This window comes from Amia ocellicauda, chromosome 1 (assembly GCF_036373705.1).
Source record: "Amia ocellicauda isolate fAmiCal2 chromosome 1, fAmiCal2.hap1, whole genome shotgun sequence".
Lineage (NCBI taxonomy): Eukaryota > Metazoa > Chordata > Actinopteri > Amiiformes > Amiidae > Amia > Amia ocellicauda.
The window spans coordinates 60,324,444-60,333,658 of record NC_089850.1 but is presented as its reverse complement, the minus strand read 5'-3'; the positions used below and the strand labels follow the sequence as shown (position 1 = coordinate 60,333,658).

Here is a 9,215-nt window from a genome sequence, read left to right as displayed (position 1 = left end):
CTTAGCTCAAATGAAGCCACAGGTGGATTTACAGTTGAATCTTTGCTGAAGCCATCAAACTTCAAGCAGCAAAGAAGGTATGAAATATGTATGTAATATATTTAAACAATTCAGTTTACAATGTATTTCATTCTATATTTAGTATTTTAAGTGATTTTCATAAATATCACAAAGGGTAAAGCAACCTTTGGCTGAAATGATTAAACATTTATTGTCTACTGCATATAACAGTTAAGAGAGGATCTTTTCATCCCACCGCACAGAAACATGTTAGAAGGGTAATCGGCTACTATGAATTGCCCCAAGGTATTTATGTTAATGTGTGCTTGTGCGTGTATGCCCTGAAATAGACTAGCATCCAATCCAGGGTGTTCCCAATGTTAGCAGAGATAGTTAACCACAACCCTGTAAGGATAAGCAGTTTTGGAAAAGTGGGTGAGTAAAAGATATTATGTACATATTTTTCAGTATAAATCCTTCAGTGTAAATGATAGTCCTGTTACCTGATTTGGAAAGCAATATGTATGCTGCTATGATTGTCATGACATATATATTCTTGATAGTTATGAAGTAAGCATAGATGAAGTGAGGAGGAGATGCAGCAGCCCAGAGAAACTCTCTCTATGAATGGAGTGGTAGCTTACCTAAGGAGAGTCAAAACCAAAAAGCAAGACCTAAAACAGTTTTAAAAAACAGCAGGGATAAAAACTGCAGCAAAATCGAGGGTTACCTCCCTGTGCTCGCTCGAAAATGACTGAGGGTATAGCCAACTTGAATTATTTAAATATCTAGGACAGCATAAATAAGTTTAAAACAAAGAGTTGCAATACATTGCAATGAAAAACATTTGCATGAATTAACTAATTATGTATTTGTAAGCTATTATATGTTGATTAGACACACACACACAGCTCTGCTCTGGGGGCAGAGACTGCCCTGCTCGGGGGGCAGAGACACACACACACACACACAGCTCTGCTCTGGGGGCAAACACAGATCTGTTTTCAGAGCAGAGATATACATACATATGGTTATTCTTGGAATAATGTAAATGAATACATAAGAAGTCACTCGTGATGTTAGGGAGAAACGTTCAAGAAAAGACGAGAATCAGGGTGTGTATGGAAGGATTTTTTTCCAGTACGAGGATTTATTTATAATTGCAATGTTAGCTACCTAGAAGCTGATGTGAAACAGAGACGATGCAGAGATCAAGAGGGGCTTGATAAACACAGTGAACATTGCCACTAAAACAACTGCAGCCCCCTTTGTTAGCGGAGGCGAACGTCAACGTATTACAGAATGAAGCCGTAAATCGAATTGTCAACGCTTTATTAAATAATTACATACATAATTTTAACAAACGTAATGCAAATCTATGATGTATGATCTATGAAGCTGTAACCCAAATTATTGTCGATTACAAAATTATTTTAAAAAGTCTTACTATGAAAAGCGAGATGTTAAATCCCATATAATATATATATATACAGTGGGGGAAAAAAGTATTTGATCCCCTGCTGATTTTGTATGTTTGCCCACTGACAAAGAAATGATCAGTCTATAATTTTAATGGTAGGTGTATTTTAACAGTGAGACACAGAATAACAACAAAAAAATCCAGAAAAATGCATTTCAAAAAAGTTATACATTGATTTGCATGTTAATGAGGGAAATAAGTATTTGACCCCTTCGACTTAGTACTTGGTGGCAAAACCCTTGTTGGCAATCACAGAGGTCAGACGTTTCTTGTAGTTGGCCACCAGGTTTGCACACATCTCAGGAGGGATTTTGTCCCACTCCTCTTTGCAGATCCTCTCCAAGTCATTAAGGTTTCGAGGCTGACGTTTGGCAACTTGAACCTTCAGCTCCCTCCACAGATTTTCTATGGGATTAAGGTCTGGAGGCTGGCTAGGCCACTCCAGGACCTTAATGTGCTTCTTCTTGAGCCACTCCTTTGTTGCCATGGCTGTGTATTTTGGGTTATTGTCATGCTGGAATACCTTCCACGACCCATTTTCAATGCCCTGGCTGAGGGAAGGAGGTTCTCACCCAAGATTTGACAGTACATGGCCACGTCCATCGTCCCTTTGATGCGGTACAGTTGTCCTGTCCCCTTAGCAGAAAAACAGCCCCAAAGCATAATGTTTCCACCTCCATGATTGACGGTGGGGATGGTGTTCTTGGGGTCATTCCTCCTCCTCCAAACACAGCGAGTTGAGTTGATGCCAAAGAGCTCGATTTTGGTCTCATCTGACCACAACACTTTCACCCAGTTCTCCTCTGAATCATTCAGATGTTCATTGGCAAACTTCAGACGGGCCTGTACATGTGCTTTCTTGAGCAGGGGGACCTTGCGGGCGCTGCAGGATTTCAGTCCTTCACGGCGTAGTGCGTTACCAATTGTTTTCTTGGTGACTATGGTCCCAGCTGCCTTGAAATCATTAACAAGATCCTCCCGTGTAGGTCTGGGCTGATTCCTCACCGTTCTCATCATCATTGAAACTCCACGAGGTGAGATCTTGCATGGAGCCCCAGACGGAGGGAGACTGACAGTTATTTTGTGTTTCTTCCATTTGAGAATAATCGCACCAACTGTTGTCACCTTCTCACCAAGTTGCTTGGCGATGGTCTTGTAGCCCATTCCAGCATTGTGTAGGTCTACAATCTTGTCCCTGACATCCTTGGACAGCTCTTTGGTCTTGGCCATGGTGGAGAGTTTGGAATCTGATTGATTGATTGCTTCTGTGGACAGGTGTCTTTTATACAGGTATCCCTTTAAGAGAGTGCTCCTAATCTCAGCTCATTACCTGTATAAAAGACACCTGGGAGCCAGAAATCTTGCTGATTGATAGGGGATCAAATACTTATTTCCCTCATTAACATGCAAATCAATTTATAACTTTTTTGAAATGCGTTTTTCTGGATTTTTTTGTTGTTATTCTGTCCCTCACTGTTAAAATACACCTACCATTAAAATTAGAGACTGATCATTTCTTTGTCAGTGGGCAAACGTATAAAATCAGCAGGGGATCAAATACTTTTTTCCTTCACTGTAAGCTGTTAGTGCTGTTAGTGCATGTTCATTAATTGTTTATGGTTCATTGAACAAGCATGGAAAACAGTGTTTAAACCCTCTACAATTAAAATCTGTAAAGTTATTTGGATTTTTACAAAATTATCTTTAAAATACAGTGTCCTGAAAAAGGGACATTTCTTTTTTTGCTGAGTTTATAAGACAAAGATCACTAAATAAATGTTTAATACATGACATGGGGCTCATAATACTTTATGAGGGACCTGTGTTTTGATTGATCATATCACAAGGCCGGAACTTTAAGGCGAACAACCAGACTTATTCCAGGTTTGAAGGGAATGTCCTACTTGGAGAGACTGAGGAACCTGAACCTTTTCACCCTGGAACAGAGGAGACTACGTGGGGACTTGATTCAAGTCTTCAAAATCATGAAGGGCATCGACCACATCAAACCAGAGGAGCTTTTCCAGATCAGCAGGGACACACGCACCCGGGGACACAAATGGAGATTGGGTTTTGTTGTTATTCTGTCTCTCACTGTTAAAATACACCTACCATTAAAATTATAGACTGATCATTTCTTTGTCAGTGGCCAAACGTACAAAATCAGCAGGGGATCAAATACTTTTTTCCCTCACTGTATATATATATATATATATATATATATAAACTACAATACGTCGAATACTGCAGCCTTCCGTTCTGCGCAGATCTGTAGATCTGTAGATCCCACTGCTGAGCTGCTACCGCGACCACATCTGTGCAGCAACCCTCGGATAACTGGATTTTGTGCAGATCTGTTGGCTTCTGTGCTATAACAATGCACCAGCCATTCCCGTGTGCACTTTATGCTAAAAAAGCACAACTACATTACCATTAGAGGTATAACTGTCTTAAACCATTTACTTTATTACATTTAGTCTATATCAATGGATGCCTCCTAGGGAGGGCCTGGATTTCAGCCCAATTGCAATACTTAAGAACATAAGAAAGTTTAGAATCAAAAGGAGGCCATTTGACCCATCATGCTCATTTCGTGTCCATTAATAACTGGGTGATACAATGATCCTATCCAGTCTATTTTTAAATGTTCCCAAATTGTCGCTACAACCACATCGCTGGGGAGTTTGTTCCAGATTGTGACTACTCTCTGTGTGAAGAAGTGTCTCTTGTTTTCTGTCTTGCATGCCTTGAAGCCCAACTTCCATTTGTGTCCCCGGGTGCGTGTGTCCCTGCTGATCTGGAAAAGCTCCTCTGGTTTGATGTGGTCGATGCCCTTCATGATTTTGAAGACTTGAATCAAGTCCACACATAGTCTCCTGTGTTCCAGGGTGAAAAGGTTCAGTTCCCTCAGTCTCTCCTAGTAGGACTTTCCCTTCAGACCTGGAATAAGTCTGGTTGCTCTCCTCTGAACTGCCTCTAGAGCAGCGATATCTTTCTTGAAGTGTGGAGCCCAGAACTGTATGTAGTTTTGAAATAACTTGTACAGTAGCTTAAATTGTGATTGTCTTTTTGTTTTCAGCTCCTGTTGGTGATAGTTCAGATGAATGTTCAATTTAGTAACTGACAGCTCAGCTGGATCACAAACCTCTAGGACCAGCTTTGAAACCTTTGCTTTAAAAATGGTCATTCTATTGCTTTTAGAGTCAGCGAGACATTACTGGGAGCTTTACAATCGTCAACTGCCCAAAATGTGCACAAACCTCCAGCTGTATGGACATGACACTACAGTAGAAAAGCTAAAGAAGAAATGTAACAATCTCCTTGTCACCAGAGGGCAAATAACAGGAGTTGGGTGTCTGGACAGGCCCAGCTTACATAGGAGAACTTTGAGGTAAGTACTGTTTGTCCTGGCATGATAATTATAACAATTGCCTGAAAGACAATTGCAATTGTGTAACCTATTTTTCTCCTCCCAGGTAATGGATAGTCTGCTCTGCAAGAGAAAGGGGGCTTTAGCAACAATAGAGACCATTGTAACAACAAAGCCATTCCCAGGTGTGTCTGTGCCACAGTGACTCTTCTAAAGCCTCTTCCCAACCACTTTCATTAACATCAGGATGGACTGTGTGTGGCCATTGAGATTCCAGCCTCCCTCCCCCAACACATCCTACGAAAAAGAACAGCCTGGTGGAAATACAGCAGGAGGCATTTGACTGAACAAGCAGATCAGACTGGAAAAAGGACAAACACTTTTAAAACGTATGCATGGCAACTGTAGAAAAACTGTCGGAAAGCCGAACAGAGGGGTAGAAGAAGGGGGAAACAAATGTGAAGGAGCATGTTCATTTTTATAGGAATAAAGAATACAAGAACATATTCAAAAGTGAAGAAAACATGTTAAAGTAGTCAATATGTTCAGTTTATTTCCAATGATGTAGCTTCTTTTTAATTGGTATTTACAGAGCTCACTGGCAGCCTGTCACAAGCTGTCTCACTTAACTGGAAAATGAAAGCAGGCCTCATTTCAAATGAAATGTGAGCTATTAAGTTTCGTTTCATGGGAATCCCAAACGAACAACAGGGAGGCGTGGACAGTGGAGCTTGTTTAAAGGAGGCTTCACTCTGCTCGAAAACATAATCAAGCATCTTAGGAGGTTATTTGTAATTTGCATACATATCTATGCGCAAGAGACGCACGTTTGCAAAGATAATACTGGGATATTGATCAATAATAAAAAATGACTACAGGTACGTAATTTAAAATGTACTGAGGAGGGAGAGAGATTGAGTTTAACAGTTGTGCTATGGAGTCCGAACAGAGATGGTCTAGCAGAATTAGTGACAGACAGCAGACAATTTAACGTATGTCTTTTTGAACTTCAGACTGGATTCCCACTCTTTGGCAGGACACTTTCAGTGAAATGCTGGAGGAGGAACTGGAATATAATGATAGCTGGAGCTTCAATTCAATTATAGCCTGAAAGAGGATCTCGGCAAAGAGGAGAGAAAACGGGGCTGGAAGATTTATTGCCACTGTGCCCGCGGCAAGTGAGTAGGGCTGTAGATATCTTTAATTGTGCAAATCTGGCAGCTCCCTTGCAAGCAGTTTTGAAATAAATAGATATAACAATATAAACACGTTCCTATCTATTATCCCACTAACAATTGTTGTTGTACTTTTCATTTTTGTATCTTCAAATATTCAACATCAGTGCTAACTCATAATTCTTAATATGTCAGATAATTAACTTTTAATCTGGTTCCTCTTCTATCCAAACCAATTCCATTTATTAGGAGTTTAGCATACTGTGTGGAATTCAATCATCGTACTTTTGTTTGTGTAACACTTTGGGGGTTTTCGGGCCACAGTGGGATGGGGCCTCGAATGACGATCTCCTGTGCCACAATGCATTGATCTTACTGCATCTCTAAAAGGCCCAGGCCTCTTAGCGAGGCTCAAGATCACTACATTTGCTTATAAAAACCTAGTCCGACACTTTCTTTTCTCTCCAGATTTAGGTGCAGTGACTGCTCCAAAAACTTGGCCTTCAGCACGTGTGGTGGTTTTCTTTCACTACCGGCTACGGGGCGGTTCACACCACCGTGGAACTGTTATAATGCGGCCGTTTGGACAGGCGTGTCGCCGCTGCAATGAGGACTACTGGTTGCCGGGGTTTTCACAAGAGGAGGTGGAAAATGTCCTCCTAAAGCTGTTTAGCAAAATTAAGAAAAACTGCTACGGTGAAGACAATGACGATGACAGTTCCGACAGTTCTGAAAAGGTCTGGACAAAACCACATGAGAGCTCGCTGTGTGAAGCCTGCAACTAGGGGATCTGTTGCATGGAAGATTAATAGTTCTTGTAAAGTGTAATAACTATCCATCACTATAAGATGTTTATAAAGAGAGCTGGCCTATTCAAACAATTGTAAGCTGTTATGAAAACTGACAATCTCTGGTTTGTTTTTGTAGTTGAATCAGATGCCATTGCTCTGCACAACACTTTTAACTTTTAAGGCTGTAAGTCATTGTTTATATATAAATCAATGAAACAATCTCAGAAACACCTTAAATCGAAGGAAATAGATAATGAATTCGCACATAAAAGGGACCAGCAGTAATTGTTTATTATCATTTGTCATTTCATGTTTATCATCTTTCAATAACAATTGCTATGAAATGTCAGTGACCACAAAACGGGGGAGCTAGGGAGCCCTCCGTTTTCCATTTTTAACAATTATGACTGATGAATACAGATCCAGTGTGTAGCATAATATTCACCCATTCTTATGGGCTGGTCTGTTTTATTATTTATTGCACATAACTCATGCCCGAAGTGTGGTCATAGGGTTAGATCTCCTATCATGTTGTGTACAGTGTACAGTGGTCTTTTAAACTAATTTAATATTTTAATTAAAAATATTAATAAAAACTGTCATGATGCTGTTTGAATCCTTTTATATCTATGTGTCCAATGCTAGCAATATCTTTCAATTAATGAAGGCCCACTTAGCTTCTTGAGAAGTGTGGCAACAGGTATAATGCTCTCATCAATAAGAGGCAACAGAGCTTCTGGAGAAAATATAGAAAACGGGAGATATCTTTCTTAGGGAGATATTTTTCAGGAGGGGAAGAAAAGAGTGAAGATGAAACAGGATGGTTGAATTGTTTTTTTATAAGGGAGTGATTATATACACAAATCAGCCATAACATTATGACCACCTACCTAATATTGTGTAGGTCCCCCTTTTGCTGCCAAAACAGCCCTGACTCATCGAGGCATGGACTCCACTAGACCTCTGAAGGTGTGCTGTGGTATCTGGCACCAAGACGTTGTCCTGTAAGTTGCGAGGTGGGGCCTCCATGGATTGGACTTGTTTGTCCAGCACATCCCACAGGTGCTCGATTTTATTGAGATCTGGGGAATTTGGAGGCCAAGTCAACACCTTGAACTCGTGATTCATCAGACCAGGCCACCTTCTTCCATTGCTCCGTGGTTCAGTTCTGATGCTCATGTTCCCATTGTAGGCATTTTCGGCAGTGGACAGGGGTCAGCATGGGCACCCTGACTGGTCTGCGGCTGCGCAGCCCCATACGCAACAAACTGTGATGCACTGTGTGTTCTGATACCTTTCTATCAGAACCAGCATTAACTTTTTCAGCAATTTGAGCTACAGTAGCTCGTCTGTTGGATCGGACCACACGGGCCAACCTTCGCTCTCCACGTGCTTCATTGAGCCTAGGCCGTCCATGACCCTGTCGCCGGTTCACTGCTTTTCCTTCCTTGGCCCACTTTTGATAGGTACTGACCACTGCAGACCAGGAACACCCCACAAGAGCTGCAGTTTTGGAGATGCTCTGACCCAGTCGTCTAGCCATCATAATTTGGCCCTTGTCAAAGTCACTCAAATCCTTTCGCTTGCCCGTCTTTACTGCTTCTAACACATCAACTTGGAGGACAAAATGTTCACTTGCTGCCTAATATATTCCACCCACTGACAGGTGCCATGATAACGAGATTATCAGTGTTATTCACTCACTTGTCAGTGGTCATAATGTTATGGCTGATCGGTGTATATATGAGAGGGAGAGGTTCTACAGCCTTGGCAATGTAGAGCAGCTAACTTGCAGTAGTATTAATATTATTATCATCATTATAATTAAACAATAAATAGTCCAGTAAAGCAACATTCAATTGTTGTGTGGCTTGGTACTTTTAATAGTCAATTTTTTCTAATGAGAGCTTTATTTTTTCCATACCCTATTACAGCTTGTTTCTTCATAATATTGATCAAATCAATATCCTATATCCAGTCTATTTTTGAATGTTCCCAAATTTTCAGCTTCAACCACATCGCTGGGGAGTTTGTTCAGATTGTGACTACTCTGTGTGAAGAAGTGTCTCCTGTTTTCCGTTTTGAATGCCTTAAAACCCAATCTCCATTTGTGTCCCCGGGTGCGTGTGTCCCTGCTGATCTGGAAAAGCTCCTCTGGTTTGCTGTGGTCGATGCCCTTCATGATTTTGAAGACTTGAATCAAGTCCCCACTTAGTCTCCTCTGTTCCAGGGTGAAAAGGTTCAGGTTCCTCAGTCTCTCCAAGTAGGACATTCCCTTCAAACCTGGAATAATCTGGTTGTTTGCCTTAAAGTTCCGGTCATGTGATATGATCAATCAAAACACAGGTCCCTAATAAAGTATTATGAGCCCCATGTCATGTATTAAACATTTATTTAGT

The 9,215-nt window shown here is 40.9% G+C and overlaps 1 pseudogene; it reads left to right on the top strand.

Moving 5' to 3' along the window:
- The first annotated feature begins 5,859 nt into the window (after positions 1 to 5,859).
- On the top strand, positions 5,860 to 7,432 carry LOC136759442 (receptor-transporting protein 4-like; annotated as a pseudogene).
- Positions 7,433 to 9,215: the final 1,783 nt, after the last annotated feature.